The 21175-nt window shown below is 38.4% G+C and overlaps 1 long non-coding RNA gene across 2 annotated transcripts in view; it reads right to left on the reverse strand.

Moving 5' to 3' along the window:
- LOC143654973 (uncharacterized) overlaps nt 1–21175 on the reverse strand; it is a 100700-nt gene that overhangs the window by 29885 nt on the left and 49640 nt on the right. The window contains exons 4-5 of one of the 2 annotated variants that reach the window (XR_013162031.1): nt 20626–20696; nt 8400–8458 (exon numbers count right to left, since the gene is read on the reverse strand). This is a non-coding gene — a long non-coding RNA (uncharacterized LOC143654973). Of the gene's footprint in view, nt 1–8195; nt 8459–20625; nt 20697–21175 lie in introns of those variants that run through there. The other variant, XR_013162030.1, reaches the window with a different exon arrangement.

The following is a 21175-nucleotide window of genomic DNA, read 5'->3' on the forward strand; positions in this document are numbered from 1 at the left end:
AAAACACCCCCAGGGAACTTCATGAAATAAGAAACTGGAAGAGAAAGCTAGTAGACCATATGCCCTTCCATCCAGGAGAGAAACCCTAATTGTCATTGGCCTTCTTGAACCAAGGTATCTTTCCCTGTGTGCCTTAAATTGGATGTTTCTATAGACAGACTTTAGTTGGTCTTAGAACTGTAAACTTGCAACCTATTAAATTCTTCTTTTTAAAAGTCATTCCATTTCTGGTATATCACATTCAGGCAGGTAGCAAACTAGAACAGAGATGTACCTATTCACTGTTGGCAGGGAAGCTGAGAGGTATAGCCCCTCTGGAGGGCAGTGTGGCGGTTCCACAGTAGGCTAGGGGTAGGGTTGTCATATGATCTTGCAACCCACTGCTAGATATATACCTAGAGGAATGGCATGGGGACACGAATGGATATTTGCATGCTGGTGTTCATGGCAGCAGTGTTCACTATTCACAATGGATTGAAAGAGGTGGACTGAGTGTATAATGATTGAGAGTTGTAAGAGGGAACAGTGGTGCATACATGCAACAGACTACTAGGCGGCTACAAGAACTAATGAAGTTGTAAGACATGAAACTAGGTGCATGAAACCTCATGACAGTATGTTGAGTAAAATGAGTCAGAAACAAAAACATATATATTACTGTGCCTCACTCATATGGACTAATATGCAAACTTAGAGAATTGAAGTCAAGAGCGGGGGTTGTAAGGTCTATTGTAAAGGGTCCTAGGTTGTAAGCTCTTACAGCAGTCACAAATATCCCAGAGTTGCAACTGCTGTTTCTAAATTCTGAGATTCTGATCTATTTGTGTGGCCATACCCTGAAACTTTGGGTAGTAATGTGACTCAGAGTTAGAGCTCTGAAACTATGAAAGTCAGCATTACCCCATAAAGGAACTGTTTAAAAACTGAAAAAGTGATCACACTTCAACTAGAAATATGAAGTTGATCTGGATAGGACTAAATTAATCAGAGAACAGGGTAAAGGATTATATGCTTCATATTTTAAAACTTCAACTTCTCTGTGAGACCAAAGGGAAAGATGTATACTTGGTGCAAAATGTGTATTTTGGGTAGCACATTATCTAATCTAAATTATATGGTGAGTTTATTTAAATACCATAATACATGGAATCTTGCATAGGGTGTGAGATTCTTGTTGGTTTGTCCAGGTTAGTGTGATGCCCCTATATATCCCAGAGTAATTTGAGGAGAGGATAAAAAATTATTTGCAAAGTCCTTGTGGTGGACTTGGGAGAAAAAGGAAATATTAAACTTCCCCATCCAGGAAATTCCTCATATTCTCACGTGCAGTGGGAACAAACAACTTAATAGGCTGAACCCTCAATCTTGGGGTTCACCCCTTTGAAACATATTCTTGAAAAGGAGAAGCTGAGCCTACTTATAATTATGCCTATGAGTCACCCTCCAGATAACCTTTATTGTTGCTCAGATGTGGCTTCTTTCTCAAAGCAAATAGGCACATGAACCCACTGTCCTCTCTCCCCTCATGCAATATGACTTCCAAAGATGTAAATCTCCCTGACACCATGGGACAGGACTCCCAGGATGAGCCAGGACCTAGAATCATTGGACTGAGAAAGCCACTTGACCAAAAGGGGGAAGAGAGAAATGACATCAAATAAAGTTTCAGTGGCTGAGAGATTTCAAACAGAGTTGGGACGTTATTATGAAGGTTATTCTTATGCATTATATAGCTATCCCTTTTTAGTTTATGGTGCATTGGATTGGCTAGAGGGAAGTACCTGAAATTGTTGAACTTGATTCTTGAAGATGACTGTATAATTCTATATGATCATGGTGAAGAATATACAACTATTTGATGATATTGTGAGCCATTGATTGTATAACATGGTTGGACTGCACATGTGGATATGTCTCAGAAAATATATTTAAAATAAAATTACAGGGCCTAGCCCTAACTTTGATGTCCCATTCAATGGCCATGCCTCAATTCTCCCAAATGAAAAAAGAAAAACACACTTTTTCACTTTGAGTTGTTTATGGCTATTGCCCCACTGTTTAAACTGAAATGCTTTAGGCAGTAATTTTTCATTGTCTTTACTACTCTGTCCCCAATGTCTGTTTAGCATCAGTAAATGTTTGTTGAATTACCATATATTACTGTAGCACTTAAAATGCCATTGTTTTAGCTGCACTCAAAAAAGTGCAACTGACATGCTGCAATAAAATGGAACTAATATTGGTGGACAACTGTATTAATTTCTTGTATTAATTTCAAAAGTGAAACAAGGGATCTGATGGTAGATCTTCCTGTTGTAACAGATGGAACAAGTTCTATTACTATTACTATTTAATTATTCCTCAGAAACTTTGGCAATGCCAGGTTCCTAGAAGCACAAGAGAAAGTAAAAATCCAGTTCTGCAAGTGTACTTTTCCTCCAGGAAAAGCAAGGCTTGGAATACCAATGTAAAGAACTGACATTCCAAAAAGAATCTCATCTGTTGAACACTTTTCAAACAATTAAGGGAGTGTCCCAAATCTCTAAAGACATGATGCAAATAAATAAATAAATACAATAACTGCACCTGGGTTTTCATGTTGACCATAAATATTAGCTTTAAAGCTGAGAAGGAAATATCTTTTAGATTCACACTTTGGAAATTAATGTTAGGTTATAAACTTGGCCATCCATTTCTTCAGAAATCCTGCACTGGCTTCTCATCATGTGGGTTAATATGGTACTTCCTCTCTCTCACTGTTCTTCTCAGAACTTATAAAAGGAATGAGTTAAAACTGAATATCATATTGCAACAAATGTCAGGGTTTTTTCATAAATGGTTTTACTGAAAAAGAGTTTTCTTCTTAACGTGACAATGTAAATATTCGATTAGAAGTAAAGGCATGTAATGGAATATAAACTCATTTTTTTCCTGAGTCTTGGGAAATTTATTCATTTAGTTTCCTTATTCTTTTAAAATATTATTGAGTAATGTTTACAAAAAGGACTGAAGTTTCATGTGAAATGTGTAGTTCATAAATTGCTGCCAGAATTATTATAAATATTGTTTTTTTATTTTGCTTCTTCAATAGAGGAAACAAGGCAAACCTTCGAAGCCACTGATATCTTATCTCCCCAATCTATATCTTGCTCTCAGTGTCACCAGTGTAATGTGATTTGGTTTGATGTAAAATAACTCTTCTCTAAATGACAAGATCATTCATCATGTGGGTTCTTTTTATTTTTCAAATTAATACACTCTTCCTTAAATAGTGACATTATACTGTTAGTGTCTCCTAAAAATATCTTAACAGAGACTCAAAAAAGGTGATATTGATATGGATTTTATATGACATGATTAGGATCCCATGGTGAGAGAAAATAATGCTGATAGCTGAGATGTTCATGAGGAACTAGAACATAAGAAAGAGTGTAAAAGCCAAAATTTAAAATGAGTTTTAAAAATCTGCCAAACAAGCTACAAAGAAATTGGATAGCCATTAAGACCTCTTTAACTAAGTGAATTTTTCTTCAAAAAAGATTTCAGCAGAATAATTTGTGATCATCACATCGGTAAGTTCATTTTTGGAACATTCATAATAATTAGCTCTTTTATTACCATTAATATTCTTATTCTTCCTCTCTCTTCATTTATATCAATATTTTTATACTAAGTAACTGTACAAAAGTGCAATTTAAATATCCTGAATTTGAAGGCACTTTATTTTCATTTCTAGAATTGTTTGGGAATGACAAGTTTTGCTCCATCATAATAGCTTCCTATGTCCAGACCAACAACACAACCTCAGCTGAGAAAATCACAAAATTGTTCAGGAAAAAAATCCTGAGGAAGCTTTTTATGAATTGCACTATACAGTCAGAGAAGATCAAGGTAGAATCTTCATCCACCAGGACAAAAACAAACTAACAGAAACCTCTAATAATCTGAGAGAGGATTTGGTCAATATGGCTCACAAATAGTCTGAAATGACAAGTTGTATGTAGACATGAAAGACACAATCTACATAGCCCAGAGGCAATGAGAATGTGAAATAGCACTCTTTCTACTTTAAAGGCCAAATATGGTAGCAAAGAATTGTGTTTTAAGGGAATAAGATGGCAAAACTTAACTATGTTTCAACAATAAAAAACTAAGGAGAGGTTCCAGGAGTGAGTGAAGCAAGATGTTTCTAGTTTGTTTTGAATAGAAAATACCTAGGATGGCATTTTAAAGTGTCTCTTGCATTTGTAAAAGTGAGAAAAATGCCAAGCATAAAAAACAGCTATGAAAATAATTATACAGAAACTGACACAAATAGAAACCTTGAATTTACAACCTTTTTTTTGCAGCAAAATTGGCCAAGTCTAGTCCTGTCAGCAGTTCAGTCACTTGATCAATGGCTCTCCCTAAGGTCAGTGAACTCTATGTGTCATCTGTAGTTCACATATTCATATAGGATTGAATCAAAGTTTTTATACATATGATGGGCTGAATCCAGCTGGCTTGATATAAGGAAGCATTTTCTATGTACTGACATGTTGAATTTGGCCCTATAAAAACAGTATATCCTGGAGACAAAGAGTGTCCTTTAATCATCACTTTAAACACCATGAGCAAAAAGGAACATTGTTTGTGCTCTCTACCACAGTGACAAATATCTTAGTGTGACTTGCACTTCCTCTATTTTTATCACTCTCACAAATTAGATAAATAGGCTATGAATAACTCTTTAGACAGAACATTCTCATAGGCTGAAATGTTCATAAAATATCCTACATGGTAAACAGATGAAGATATACATGAACAGACATTAGTGAGCTCACAATGAAAACATTTGAACACTTATGTGCAGTATAGGACCCTAAGCTTATTTAATGCTTGCCCTAATATATTTTTTTAATTATTTACATGCATTTTATTTTAATGAAACAATATTTTTCAGGAACACATTGTGAAATCATTTTTCATTACTTTAGGAGAAAACTCATTGTTTACTACTTCAGTAAACAAATGGTAAAGAAATGTTGTGTCTCTAGGAAAAAATCATATTCTCCATCAAACATCGGTAACTGGTGTCATCTCCATTATTTCCAGGCTAATTAAGGCATCTGGAAGAGAAACTACCAACTCTGTTAGCCACTTTATCCTCCTGGGCTTTCCCTCAAGCCCAGAAATGCAGCTCCTCTTCTTCGGACTCTTCTCAGTAACCTACACTCTGACATTGATGGGAAATGCAGCCATAGCCTGTGCTGTGTGGTGGAACCGGTGCCTTCACACCCCCATGTACATCTTCCTGGGGAATTTCTCTTTCCTGGAAATGTGCTATGTCTCCACGACTGTCTGTAACATGTTGGCCAACTTCCTCTCCACAAGCAAGTCCATCTCCTTTGTGGGTTTTTTCACGCAGTTCTATTTCTTCTCTTTTGGGTGTGATGAGGGCTTCTACCTTTGCATCATGGCCTTTGCTAAGTACCTGGTCATCTGCCGTCCCCTGCATTATCCACACACCATGACTAAAGAACTGTACACTAGACTCATTATCTTCGGATGGTCACGTGGGTTCATCCTCTTCCTAACTCCAGTTGTTCTAATTTCACAGTTGCCTTATTGCGGTCCAAATACCATCAATCATTTCATATGTGATCCTGTCCCTTTGATGATGCTGTCCTGTTCTGAAGACGCAGCCACAAAGTTCATTTACTATACTTTCAACGCTATCTTAATGACTGGCACTTTTCTTTTTGTCCTTTGCTCCTATGCTCTGGTGATTCTGTCTGTGCTACAGATGCCCTCAGCTGCAAGCAAATGCAAGGCTTTCTCCACTTGTGCTTCTCATCTGGCTGTGGTGGTGCTGTTTTTTGCCCCTCTTATGGTGATATACGTTATCCCTGGATTAGGACACCCAGCAGAAACACAAAAAATTTGTGACCTTGTTTTATTCTGTGGTAATGCCACTCTGTAATCCTCTAATTTATAGCCTTAGTAACAAGGAGATGAAGGCTGCTTTGAATAAAATATTCAGGACTGCAGAAGACACCCACAGAATATAAATGAAAACTGACCTCCATCTCTCAGGTGTAACTTACCCTAATAAAATTTGGGTGATTATTATTGCTGTTATCATTATTGTAACAGAACATATTGTCATTCTAAACACCATTTACCACAAGGTACTCAGGATTTATTCAATAATATATTACTTGTGAAATAGATTTGTATTGAAAATTTATCAAATAAGTGACATGTGTCTTAGGAGAAATCATTCCCTTTCTGTAGAGTTCATTTTCTGGGAAAAAGACATCAGCCATCTGCTGTGTATTTTGAGCTGTTTAGCAACTTATACTCATATAATAGAGTCATAGGTTGCTTTGTATATTAACATTATAAGCTAATGGTTCTACACTGGGAAATACTGACTAAAGTTTGAAAATTTTCCACCTTGCTAGAGTGTTCTCATATTGCCACATTCAAGAAAAAATAGTGGTCTTTAAGTATCTTCAAGGAACAACAAACTACAGCCTTAACTTCATAGGAAGTGATTTTTCAGAGAAATCATGAGATATGAATTAGAATTTTAAATTGTACTAGCTACCTACAGTATGGTGAAGAATCTAAAGAAAAAGAATCACCATTTTTTAAGACATTGTATCTTTTGCTGAAAAGCCAAGAATTGGGTGCTTCAATATTGGACTTAGCATTAACATTCTGTGAGTGACTTAGCTACTTCTATGAATATTTTTAAAATTATTTAATAAGACATTTTAACTAGCATTGCTGCTTTATTTTGACTTTTATTTTGTTCTCTGGCTGTTTTTGGCAACACAAATATCCAAAGCATAATGTAAAGGAATAAACATACAATGCAATTTATATATTTTAGTTTAATAGCCTTAGAAAAGTAACATTCTTCCACATTGTGATGTGCAAGAGTAACTGCATTTCCTTTCATAACAAACCAGGGTTTAGAATATTTTCTGGGATTGAAAGGCAGGATTTCTGTGAGTTCTGAAAAGGCTGTAGTTGTCCTTGTTCTACTGCACTTAAGAAATACAAATTAAATACCTGAACAAATACCTGAAAAATGACAATATAGAAATAAAATAGAAACAAATTAGAATTTCATCCAATCTGTCCTCAGTGATACATGAAAAGTACTGATGATTTCAAAGTACTGGTAATTTCAACACTGCTTTTGTTTATGGGGTTTAATGAATTCAGTTCCATTAATCTGTCTTAATTATATGAGGATAAAGGATAAGATTTGTGATGCTTAATAAAATATCATGTTAATTGTTAGGAGGTGTACAGGATCTGTAATACTCTGAATTACTTATTAATTAAGCTTTTCATGCCCACCTTAAATTCTACCCAATACTAAGGTTATTATCACTCAATAGAATAAATTCCAATTATTTGGTATATTAAGAAGCAAATCCAAAAGACACAGAACTGTTTCTATTTCACCAACTGCTTTTCCTTAGACCATATGTATGGGTTCAGAGTGGGAAGTGAAAAGGTTTCATAAAAGCAACAGACAGAGGAGAAAACCTCAGGCTATCTTCACAAATGTGTTGTCTAAAGGTATGGGTGCAAGGCAAAAATGGACTGCCATTGCTCTACCACCCCTGTAAGTGATATCTTAGAGTGTAAAAATGGAGGAAATCCCTGTACTGGGAAGAGCTGGGAGAATTGCCTTTAGTTGTCAATTTGCATAGTGGAGGTAAGGACCTTCTATACAAGGTAAGACTACAGGATGACTAAAGAGTACTGCCAAAGGCTTCCTTAATTGGTCTGGGACACAAAAAGAACCTGATAGGAAAAGAAGAAACAAGGAACTTTGAGGAGCAAGCTTAAGAATGGGCCAATAAGAGTGAGCACAAAGGCTGCAGATCTTTGTTTCTCAAAGCAATGTCCTTTAGAAATTATGCCCCATACTGGATACACTCAGCAGTCAGGTGTAAAGAATGAGTCTTCCAGTAGATCTCACACAGCTCTGTCTTCATTCACCTCAGTGCTTCCACAAAGTGCCCACTAAGATAGTTGTAGAGCTGGTAGGTGTATATGCACCACAAAATATGGGCATGCTCTTGCCAAGTCTGATAAATTTATTTTTTTGTTTTCATCTTCCAGCCACAAAAAACAATTGCTAAGCACTCAAATTGGCATCATTCTTTAAGAAAAGCAACGATTAACTGGTAGGAAGTTGATTATAACAAAATTAGTTCATTCTGTCTTCACTAAGCCTTATTGTAAAGGTGCCTAGATTGTAAGCCATTATGGCAGGCACATCTATTCCTGAATTGTAGTGGTTAAGTCTAAATGCTGAGATGCTGAGCTCTTTGCATATAATCATGTAGTTCTTTGAAACTTTGGTTATCTGTGTGACACTTGAGACTCACAGTTAAAGTTTGACAGCTCTGAAAGTCAACATTACTCCATACAGCAACTGTTGAAGAAGCTGAAAAAGAGATCAGATTTCGATTAGATATATGAATGAAACAGACTAGGTTAGGAATAAGGTAAAACAGAATACAGGTATTGGAAGATATTGACTGCAGTTTAAAGCTTGAACTTCTGTGTGAAATTAAAGGAAGAGATACTTATTAGGTACACAGTTTGTATTATCTGTAGCACACTATGCTGGTTTGATTCGTGGACCCCAGAAAAGCCATGTCTTTTAATCCTCATTCCACATTGCTGAATGGAAATTTTTTGGTTATCCATGGAAATGTGACCCACCCAATTGTGGGTGGTAAATTTTGATTAGATAATTTCTATGGAGGTGAGTCTCCATCCATTCAATGTGGGGTTGCTTGTTGGAGTCCTTTAACAGGGAAAACATCTGGAAAGAGCCATAAAGCCCAAGCAGCCAAACACTTTTTGAAATGAGGAAGGAAAACATCCCTGGCAGAACTTCATGAAAGAAGAAGCCAGAAGAGAAAGCTAGCAGATTTTGCAATGTGACTTTCCAGCCAAGAGAGAAAACTTTTATGTCATCAGCCTTCTTGAAAGAATGTATCTCTACCTGGATACCGTAGATTGGACATTTCTATAGCCTTGCTTTAATTTGGACAATTTCACAGCCCTATAACTGTAAATTTTCATCTTATATTCCCCTTTGTAAAAGCTGTTCCATTTCTGGAATATCACATTCCAGCAGCTATTCTACAAGAATAGAATTTGGTACCAGAAAAGTGGAATGCTGCTGTGTTTTGCAAATACCAAACATGTTAGAATGGCTTTCTAAATGGATACGAGGAGATTCTGGAATAGTTGTCAGGACCTTGAAAGGGAAGGCCTAGAATGCTTTGAATAGACTGTTGGTGGAAATGTGGAACCTAAAGATACCTCTGAGAAGGAAATACATATCCCTAGAATGTATTCATCTGTACAACATCAAATTTTTCCTCCTTATCAAGATGACAAGAAAGAGTGAAGTCAACCTCAACTTCCTCTCATTTACTCCTCAGCCCACCACTTTCCAGCTTCCCATTTCCTTTGCTTTGCTACAAAGCAGTTGTAGCACCAATGATCTTCATGTTTCTGTAGTGGGGTAACATTAATAGTGAGACAGAGATTTTCTCTTAGGTATAAATAAATCTAGTAACTCAGAAGATTTCCAAATGTGCCAGCACAGCATTACCTTTCTAATCTTTTACCAGAATAAATATGGACAACTCTTCATTCTTGTGATTTCACATTAATGGCATTTGAAACCCTGTGTGATAGCCTGGAGTTCATTATCTTTGGATCAGTTGCAGCCCCTAATGAAAGACTGAAAGTGTAAGAAGCACAGCAATCCCATTTCTGTGGATATACTTATAAAATCTGAAAGCAGGACTGCAAGCAGACATGTGCACATCAGTGTTCATGGCAGCATTATTCACAATTGACAAACAAGGAAAACAAGCCAAGTGTCCATCAACAGACGAATGGATAAACAAAATGTGGTATATACGTATGATGGAATAGTATTCAGCAGTAAGAAGTAAAGAAGTTCTGAAGCACATGACAATGTGAATGGCCCTTGAGGACATTATATCATGTGAAATAAGCCAGACACAAATGGACAAATATTGCATTACCTCACTGATATGAACTAAGTATAATGTGAAATATTTATAATATGGAAATTCTTAGACATAATGTGCAATATAATTATATGTAAATTTATAGATATAAAATCAAGAATATAGGTTACTAAGATATAGAATGAGGCTAAAGAGTGGAGAAAGGTTGCTTCATGTATGCAGAATATTTAACTAGGGTGAACTTAAGCATTTGGAAATGGACAGTGGCAGCACGTTATTGTGAAAATAATTGACATTGCTGAACGGTCTGTGACTATGATGGAAAGGGAAAGTTTAGAGTCATGTATATCACCTGAAGGAAAGTTAGAGGTTAAAACCTGTGAATGTATAACACAGAAGGCTTGTAGTGGAAAATGTCCCTGATTAATGGTACAAATATTAATAAGGTCTTTCATGAACTAGAGAAGATGTATGACACTATTATAAGGAGTTAATAATAGAAGGGTACATGGGAAAAATGTACCATTGGATATTATGGGCTATAGTTAAAAATAAATTCTATACTCTTTAGTCCACAGTGAGAAATGTACCACACCAATACTACATTTCAAAAATATGGGGAGATAAGGAGTATGGGATGATTAGGGTTTTCTTTTTTATTGTATTTCTTTCTGGATTAATGAAAATGTTCTAAATTTGATAACGGGGCATTACATACAACTATGTGATAACTGTGAACCAGATATTATGTAATTCATATGGCTTCTATGTTTTGTGAATATAACTCAATAAAATTGCATTTAAAATTATGGCAGGTAAATAATATCTTTAAAAGTTACCTCCTGAAAGGCCATAGTTATGGAGACAGAAAATGTTTGACTGTAAAATTTCCAGTGTAGTACAAGATAATGCACGGTTATGGATTAATTTCTGTTCACAATAAAAGCATGTTCAAGTTCCAAACCCTTGTACTGTGGGTAGGAACTCATTTGCAAACTGGAAATTCATAGAGAAATGATATCAGAGTAGACTCATTCAAAGATGATTGAAGTCCATATAAGCAGAAGAAAATTGCATATAATCAGTTAGGAGAATAAAGAGAAGGAAACAAAGATCTCCATTTACCAGAGGTAAAGATCCTTCTCCAAGCCAAGTAACATCAAGGATTTCTGGCAAGACAGCAACTGAATTCTGAGTTTTCAGGAGAAAGCATGGTCTGCCAATACTTTCTTGATGGATTTCTAACTACTACCCATAAATATTATTGGGCTATATTTCCATTGTCACATAAGAAGATTTTCTGCTGATATATATCTGAGTTGAAATTACTGGGTTAAAGAGCATACTGGTCATCTTATTTACTATTATTGCCAAGTTGGTATTCATTTTGATGGAAACTAATTAGCTCCTAGCCTAATACATGAATCCCCAATTCTAAATTCTGTCATAAATACTCAATATTTAAGACAAAACAGAAAACATTGTAAATGCAAATTGGTAAACTTTATTTATCACTTTCTTTTATTCATATATTGAACAGGAATTTTTTGAGTGCCTACTATGCACCAAACCACATGCAATAAATTTGGCTACAGTGGTGAGCTAATTGGATCCTACCTAGTACTATGGAGCTTGTATTCAGGTGTAAATCCTAGACCATAAATAAAATAGCTAGATAAGCAAATGTGAAATTAAAAACTTTAATAAGTTTTGTAAAGGAAAAGTACATAAATCTCTACCACAATTCAATAGGTACAGAATGGGAACTCAGCCTGAGTCTTCATAGTTAGAGAAGCCTTCCTGAAAAAGTGATGCTTAAGTTAAGGGCTGCAAAATTACCTACAGAAAGGAATATTTACATGGATGATATTGTGAATTAATGAATTAACAAACCTGTATTTCCATGAGGTAGGACTATTCATGGAAAGCAAACAGACCAGTCCAATGATTCCAACTAACCTTTTCAAGTCAAGAAGTTAAAAAAATCACTGCAGGGGCTTGAACAAAATATAGGTTAGAAAAATCACATTGACAAACCAACAGTTATCTCATTTTATGTAATGGATGTGCTTGTGATATGCAGAATATTTAACAATCATTATGGTACAGTGTCCCATCAGAATGGACCCCATTCATAAGGCTAAAGCAGGGTTCTAGTAAGGCAGGGTTAGAATTAGAGCAGTGGCTGCTAATTACCAGAGGGCAAATTCTAGACAGCAGACAGGCTTTCTCACAAGGAGAAAGATCTATAAGAAAACGGTGGTAAACTACACCTGGCTTTTACAGCCCCTTGCCGTAAAACCAACTTAGTGAGTTAACTCACCTGAGATAACTCAAATGAGTGAGTTATCCATGCACTAGGCATCAACAAAGGAAGAAGAAAGGGAAAGCATTAAAATAGCTGGTAAAAAAAATTACAAAAGTAATGAAAAAACTGTAAAAACAAACCCTTAAAACAGGATTTATGCATCCTGTCATGTACTTCAGGGCATCATTTGGCCTTATTGCTGCATAATATTTCATCATATGTATATACCACATTTTGTTAATCCACTTGTCTGTTGATGTGTATTTGAATTGTTTCCATCTCTTGGTGATTGTGAATAGTGCTGCTATGAACATCGGTGTACAAATGTCTGTTTGTGTCACTGCTTTCAGCTCTTCTGGGTATATGTCAAGTAGAGCTATTGTTTGTCATAGGGCAACTCAATATTTAGTTTTCTAAGGAACCACCAATCTTCCATAGTGGCTGTGACATTATACATTCCCACCAAGAGAGCATAATAGTCCCAATTTCTCCACATCCTCTCCAAAATTTATAGTTTCCTTTTAGTTTGATAGCAGCCATTCTTATGGTTTCTCATGGTAACCTTAATCTGCATTTCCCTTATAGCTAATGAAAATGAGCATCTCTTCATGTGCTTTTGAGCTATCTGTATTTGCTCTTCAGAAAAATGTCTCTCCCCTTGCAAGAGTGTCTGCATGTCATTCTTGCATGTTTTGAATAAATATTATGCCTGCTTACTTGATCTGTCCTATACCTTGGAGTTCTTTCTCATGGTATAGCCAAGAATCTAGAAACTCTTTCCAGGAAAATATTTTGGAGTGTCAGCCAGGAGGCACTTCTGCTCTCCAATCATGTGGACTGGTGAGTCATGGCTATTGACTGGGATGCTTGGCTATGTACTTTCACTTTCCTTCTCACTTGGTTTCTGTGTCTCTAGGAATATGGAAATTCTGACCAGACTCCCCCAGAACATATTATGGTGTACTCTCCATTCTCTGGCTCCCTATTTGGAGATTACAGGAACCCATCTCCACACCATTCACAACCAAGTAGACTCATAATGGCCAGTGATACTGCCGTTGAGACCTAAATGGGGGCTTCTGTATGTGTCATATAGGAGTTCAATGGAAACCAAATGAAGCTGCTGCCCTTCCATCTTTCTCTCTCTCTTCCTTCAGTTCCCCAAGCCTTCCCCACTCACTTTTTCTCCCCTTTGAGGGACACATCTAGCTCACTTTCATTCTTCCCTCTATGTATATGGTGACCTTCTTCACATCTTTGAGAAAGATCCTCTCCCCTCCATGAGAGCCTCCTTCTTTCTTCTGTCTTTAAGTGCCTTCTGAGATATTCCACCTTATGTAATGCAACGTTCTCAACTAAAGATTCTTGTACAAAACAAGGTATTGATTTTATCATTCTAGGATTTACCTCTGGTCTATGCTTATGGGAATTGAGTATTTTCCAAGAGAACTGTGTCTTCTCTAGGCCATAATTCTTTAGTCTATTTTAGGACCCATTGTGTCTGAATATGAAGCTTCCTTTCTTCTAAAACAAGCTCAATTTTTAGCCCTCAGAAAAGAAGAAATTAGAGGATGAAGGTATTCCTGGGAACATTGTCCTAGACTTCTCTGAGGTAGGGCAGGCCCCACTTTAGGAGCATAGGTTTATATATTTCCCAGGGAGAAATGTCCCAGGAACACCAAGTAACTTACTCTCCAAGGTTTCAAAACATTGGGCTAATGAAGAGGATAGGCAACTCCAGAGTGTTGTCCTGGAACTTGTCTGGGAAAAGTCCAGGAAACCCCTCTGGAAGTATATCAAGGCATCTCACAGGAAATGTTTCCCAGGAACACCAAGCAGTTTAGCTCCATATGTTCCAAAGATATTGGACCAATGGTGAGGGAAAAGTCCAGGTCTAATGTGCATCAGGATGCCAAGCAGTCACACTGGTTCTGATATTGCTGTTCTGTTTCTTTCCCACAGAAAGTGGAAAATATGAACAGTCACATAAGCTGGAAAATGGGAAACTATAGCTTTCCAGTGTGGCTCTTAATTGTAACACAAATCTACAGTTAGATTTGTTCTGGAAAGACAGGGAATGTGGCCAAAGATAACCTATGCCTAGGTATTTATGACTGTCTATCAAGAGAAGAACTGGAGAGGGACTTGTTTGTTGTGATATGTCCATATCTCAATTTCCAAGAGGAGATCTTCTTGATGGTCCTCTATTAAGACTTGGGTCATGGTCAGGTTTATGTGTTAACTTGGCCAAGTGCTGGTACATTTGTCTGGTTGGGCAAGAGCTTGCCTGTCTGTTGCTATGACTACATTTCATAGAATTAAATGATGATTATGTTGGCTGTATTCACAGCTGATTCCATTTGTAATCAACCAAGGGGAGTGTCTTCTGCAAGGAGTGGTGCTTAATCTAATCACTGGAAGCCTTTTAAGGAGGATTCAGAAGAGACAGGCTCTCTTCCTGCTTCACTTGGTGAGCCTCTCCTGTGGAGTTCATCCAGACCCTCTATTAGAATCGTCAGCTTCACAGCTTGCCTTACAGATTTTGGACTCGACATTCCCATGGTTATATGAGATACTTTTATAAATTTTCTATTTATGAATATTTCCTGTGGATTATGTTTCTCTAGAGAACTCTAACTAATACAACTTAGTACCAGGCGTGGTTCTTAAGAAACAGAATCTTAAAAATGGGTTTTTGTGAATGGTTTTCTACTCTGCCTGGACTCAAAGGCACTAAGGACTCTGATTCCCATTATCAGAATGACATGGCCAATCCATGGAGTGAGTTGGTAAAAGAGACAGTCAAAATATCACCATTTGATTCTTCTAATGCTTTGCTTGTACATAGTCAGGCTTTGGGGGATAATGTTTTTGACACCTTTACAGAGTTGTATGAAAATAGGAGGTATAGAGATGTTGGCTGGATGTTGTTAGATACACTGGATACATTAATGAGTGAAAGGGATGGGCTTAAGCCTTCAAATGAGAAATTTAAGCACCATCTGACAGATGTAGAAGTTTCTATGAGTGCACTGAAGCAAATGGCTTGGAAGATATTTCTAACTCTTTTCATGACCCACCCCCACCACCCCTCATTTCTTCCAGACTTATAACTAGACTAAAGTCCCAAAAGGACCCTAAAGGTGAGTTACAAAGTATCACACATGAGGAGGTGCATTCTACTCTAAAAGAACTGTGTGGGTTTTCCAATTTACTTAGACAGAAATTAGGGGAATATGTGTGGTAATGGCCTTTAAGGGTGTGGGATAATGGTGGGAGGAATATAAGGCTGGATCCGGCTGAATTTATTGATATGGGCCCACTAAGCAGAAAGTCTGCTTTCAATGTTATAGCTTGAGAGGTTAGAAAAGACATTAACAGTTTGTTTGAATGGTTGGTTGAAACATGGATCAAAAGGTGGCTAACATTATCTGAGGTTGAAATGCCAGCAGTACCCTGGTATAATGTCGATGAGGAGACCCAGAGGCTTAGAGAGATTGGAATGTCACAGTGGATTTATCATGCAAAGCCTACTCTTACCCCCCAGGAATGTCTGGAGGATGCACCTTTTGCCAGAACAGTGAGAAATAAATTTGTGAGACTAGCACCATCATCCCTTAAGAGCTCTGTAGTTGCACTTCTCTGTAGGTCAGATATTACTGTGAGAACTGCTGTCACTGAGCTGGAATCTTTAAACACTATGGGAATGACCAGATCCTGAGTTCCTTCTGCCACCTGGCAGAAGGCAGGTGGCAGCACTTCATTGCCAAAGACCGGGTGGACATGACTATTATAATAGACAGCAAACTCAAAGCAGGAGTTAAAATAATCTGACTCACAGATATTTGTGGCATTGGCTAATAAATCATGGGGTACCTAGAAGTATAATAGATGGGAAGTCTACTAAATTCTTGTTTGAGCTGTATAAACAAAAGAGTTCTAGGTCAAGTGAACAGAAGTCTATCCTGAATTACAAAAACACAGAGTCACAGCCCCTTAATCAATTTCCAGACTTGAGACAGCTTACAAACCCAGAGCGCCATAAATGAAGGGGAAGCCAGGTCCCTTTGGGGGAGAACCCTGTTACACTGCAACAAATTTATACTGTTCATCTTCCTCCAAGCCTTCCCCAAGGAGACTGACAGCCTTTTACCAGGGTAACTTTTCACTGGGGAAAAGGAATATTTCAGGAATAATTAGACACTGGTTCAGAAGTATCATCAATTCTAGGGGACCCAAAATGTCACTCTGGTACACCAGTCAGAGTGGGGGCTTATGGAGGCCAGATGATTGATGGAGCTTTCACTCAGGTCCATCTCACAGTGGGTCCATTGAGCGCCTGGACCCATTCTGCAGTTATTTCCCCAGTCCCAGAATGTATAACTGGAATAGATACACTGAGCAACTGGCAGAATCCCCATATTGGCTATGTAACTCATGAAGTGAGAGCTACTATGGTGAGAAAGGCCATGTGGAAGCCACTAGAACTGCCCCTACTGAGCAAAATAGTAAATCAGAAGCAATTTCTGATTTATTAATTCCTGGAAGGATTGCAGGATTATTTATTAATTCCTGGAGGGATTGCAGAGATTGCTGACACTCTTAAGGACTTGAAGGATTCAGGGGTAGTGTTTCCCAGCCCACCCCGATTCAGCACTCTTATTTGGCCTCTGCTGAAAACAGATGAGTCTTGAAGGATGACAGTGGATTATCATAAGCTCAACCAGGTCATAACTCCAATTGCAGCTGCTGTTCCAGATGTGGTATCATTGCTTGAGCAAATCAATTCATACCCTGGTACCTGGTATGCAGCTATTGATCTGGCAAATGCATTTTTCTCAATAGCTGTTAGTAAGGACTACCAGAAACAGTTTGCTTTCAGCTGGCAAGGTCAGCAATATACTTTCACTGTCCTACCTAAGGGGTATACCAACTCTCCAGCCCTATGTCATAATCTTGTCCGCAGGGACCTTGATCATTTCTCCCTCCCACAAGACATCACACTGGTCCATTATATTGATGATATCATGTTGATTGGACCTAGTGAGCAACAAGCAGCAAGCACCCTAGACTTACTGATAAGGCATTTGTGTGTCACAGGATAGGAGATAAATCCAACAAAAATACAGGGGCCTTCTACCTCAGTGAAATTTTTAGGTGTCCAGTGGTGTGGGGTATGTCAAGGTATCCCTTCCAAGGTGAAGGATAAGTTGTTGCATCTGGCCCCTCCTACAATGATAAAAGAGGCATAATGCCTAGTTGGTCTCTTTGGATTTTATTGACAACATATTCCTTATTTGGGTGTGCTATTCTGGCCCACTTATTGAGTGACCAGAAAAGCTGCTAATTTTGAGTGGGGACCTGAACAAGAACTTCTGTGACAGGTCCAGGCTGCCGTACAAGCTGCACTGCCACTTGGACCATATGATCCAGCAGATCCAATGGTGCTGGAAGTATCAGTGGCAAATACAGATGCTGTTTGTTTCCTTTGGCAGGTCCCTATAGGAGGATCACAACACAGACCCTTAGGATTTTGGAGTAAAGCCTTACCATCTGCTGTAGATAACTACTCTCCTTTTGAGAGACAGCTTTCAGCCTACTACTGGGTCTTAGTAGAGACTGAGTGCTTAACCTCGGGCCACCAAGTTACCATGAGACTTGAGTTGCCTATAATGAGCTGGATGTTGTCTTATTCACCAAGCCATAAATTTGGGTGTGTGCAGCAGCACTCTATCATAAAATGGAAACAGTATATATGAAATAGGGCCAGAGCAGGTCCTAAAGGCACAAGTAAGTTACATGAGGAAGTAGCCCGAATGCTCATGATCTCCACTCCTGCCACATTACCTTCTCTTTCCAAGACAAGAGCTATGGTCTCTTGGGGAGTTCCTTACAGTGAATTGACTAAGGAAGAGAAAAGTTGGGCCTGGTTTACAGATGGTTCAGCGTGATATGCAAGTACCACCCAAAAGTGGACAGCTGTAGCACTACAACCCCATTCTGGGATGTCCTTAAAGGACAGTGGTGAATGGAAATCCTCCCAGTTGGCAGAACTTTGAGCAGTGCACCTGGTGGTTCATTTTGCTTGGCAGAACTGGCCAGAGGTGCATTTATATACCGACTTATGGATTGTTGCTAATGGTTTGGTTGGATGGTCAGGGACTTGGAAAGCCCATAATTGGAAAATTGGTGACAAAGAGGCCTGGAGAAGAAGTATGTGGATAGACCTTTCTGAGTGGGCTAAAAACATGAAGATATTTGTGTCCCATGTGAATGCACACCAGAGGGTGACTTCAGCAGAGGAATGTTTTAATAATCAAGTGGATAACATGACCCGTTCTGTGGATACCAGTCAGCCTCTTTCCTCAGCAACTCCTGTCATTGCCCAATGGGCTTATGAACAAAGTGGTCATGGTGGTAGGGATAGAAGTTATGCATGGGCTCAGCAACATGGACTTCCACTGATCAAGACTGACTTGGCTACAGCCACTGCTGAGTGCCCAATCTCCCAGCAGTGGAGATCCACACTCAGCCCCTGATATGGCACCATTCCCCGAGGTGACCAGCCAGCTACGTGGTGTCAGGTTGATTACATTGGACCACTCCCTTCATGGAAGGGGCAGCAATTTGTTCTAACTGGAATAGACACATACTCTGGATATGGGTTTACTTTCCCTGCACACAATGCCACTGCCAAAACTACCATCTGTGGGCTTACAGAATGTCTCATCTCATTGTCATGGCATTCCACACAGCATTGCTTCTGGTCAAGGAACACACTTTACAGTAAATGAAGTGTGGAAATGGACACATACATGCTCATGTAATTCTCTGGTCTTACCATGTTCTCCATCATCCAGAAGCAGCTGGATTGATAAAATGATGGAATGGCCTTTTGAAAACTCAATTACAGTGCCAACTAGGTGGCAATACTTTGAAGGGCTGGGGTAATGTTCTCCAGGAAGCTGTGTATGTTCTGAAGCAGTGTCCGCTGTATGGTGCTGTTTCTCCCATAATCAGGAACCATGGGTCCAGGAACCAAGGGCTGGAAATGGGCATGACACCATTCACTATTACCCCTAGTGATCCACTAGGAAAAATTTTGCTTCCTATCCCTGTGACCCTGAGCTCTTCTGGTGTACAGGTTTTAGTTCCAAAAGGGAGAGTGCTTCCATGAGGAGGAACAACAATGATTCCATTGAACTGGAATCTAAGACTGCCACCTTGTCACTTTGGGCTACTCATGCCCTGGGTTCGACAAACCAATAAGGGGATTACATAATTTTCTGAGATGATTGACCCTGACTATCAGGGGGAAATAGGACTGCAGCTATACCATGAAGGTAAAGAAGAATTCCCTGGAATATAGGAGATCCTCTAAGGTGTCTTTTAGTACTACCATGCCCTGTGATTAAAATATATGGAAAGCTGCAACAACCCAATCCAGGCAGGACTACCAATGGCTCTGAAACTTCAGGAATGAAGGTGTGGGTATCCTACAAGGCACAAAACCACAGCCTGTTGAAGTGCTTGCTGAGGGTTAAGGGAACATGGAATGGGTAGTGAAAGAAGGTAGTGATAAATATTAACTATGACCACATGATCAGTTATAGAAACGAGGACTGTAATGCTGCTTTGTTCATGTTATACTACTTAAGTTGTAAGATATCAAGTTTAAGAATGAATATTACCCAAGGACTTGCACCCTATTCTGGAGATATTTAATGTGTTTCCAGTTATATGAAGGACAGTTGATGCTCTAATTTGTTAGCTGCCAGAATTTAATATACCAGAAATGGAATGACTTTTAAAAAGTGTAATTTAATGAGTTGTTAGTTTACAGTTCTATGGCCAAGAAGATGTCCAAAATAAACCAAGGCTATGAAAATATCCAAATTAAGGCACCAACATTGATATATCTTCACTCAAAAAAGGCTGATAAATTTCAGGGTTTTCTCTCAACTGGAAGGGCACATGGAAATAACTGCTAGCTTCTGTCCCAGCTTTTAGTTTTATGAAGCTCTCCCGGGGGTGGTTTCCTTCTTCAGTTCTGGCTGCATGGGTTCTAAATCTTTTTCATAAGCAACCCCACCTGAATGGCTAGAGACACATCTCCAAGGAAACCATCTAATTAAAAAGTCACCACCCCCATTTGGGTGGGTCATATCTCTATGGAAACAATAAAGTGCTCTCACCCAGCAATATTGAATGCTGATTAAAGAACTTGGCTTTCAGAGGCACACAACAGATTCAAATTGGCACAGGTCCTTTCACTTTTAAGCTCACCTTTGAAAATAAAACAGGCTGGTGAACTGAATGATGCAATGTGGTTGTCCCTGTTGCACCTGCCACAACACCTCAAAGGAAAAAAATAGCCAGATAGGTTTGCATAGTAATCATTTTTATGTACAAACAGAGGCATGTCTTTCATGATTGCCAACTTGTGTCTGTGTTGTAGTGGAGTTCCCAAACCTTGCATACCCAAGATTGTTTTTGGAAAGTATAAATTGCATAAGTATTGGAGTTCCTTAACTGTCCTGACTCAATGCTCACTTGGTTGCAAGTATTGGTTCAAAAAAAGGACCATGAATCTTATTGCTTGATCTATAAATATTTTAAATTCTAGACAAAGTGGTATAGGCAATAATGTATAATTATTTTACAAAAGCCACATATCTGTACTCTGGGTCCTTCAAGGGGTTATCCATGAAATATTTGCTTGAAAGTTCTGTCAGGGTATCTTAGTTGCACCTCTTTATTTGCTCCTGTTTTCCAGATGATATGATGGAATTCACTGAGCTTTGGATGAATCAGTGATGTAACATCAGAAATTAAG

This window comes from Tamandua tetradactyla, chromosome 14, assembly GCF_023851605.1.
Source record: "Tamandua tetradactyla isolate mTamTet1 chromosome 14, mTamTet1.pri, whole genome shotgun sequence".
NCBI lineage: Eukaryota > Metazoa > Chordata > Mammalia > Pilosa > Myrmecophagidae > Tamandua > Tamandua tetradactyla.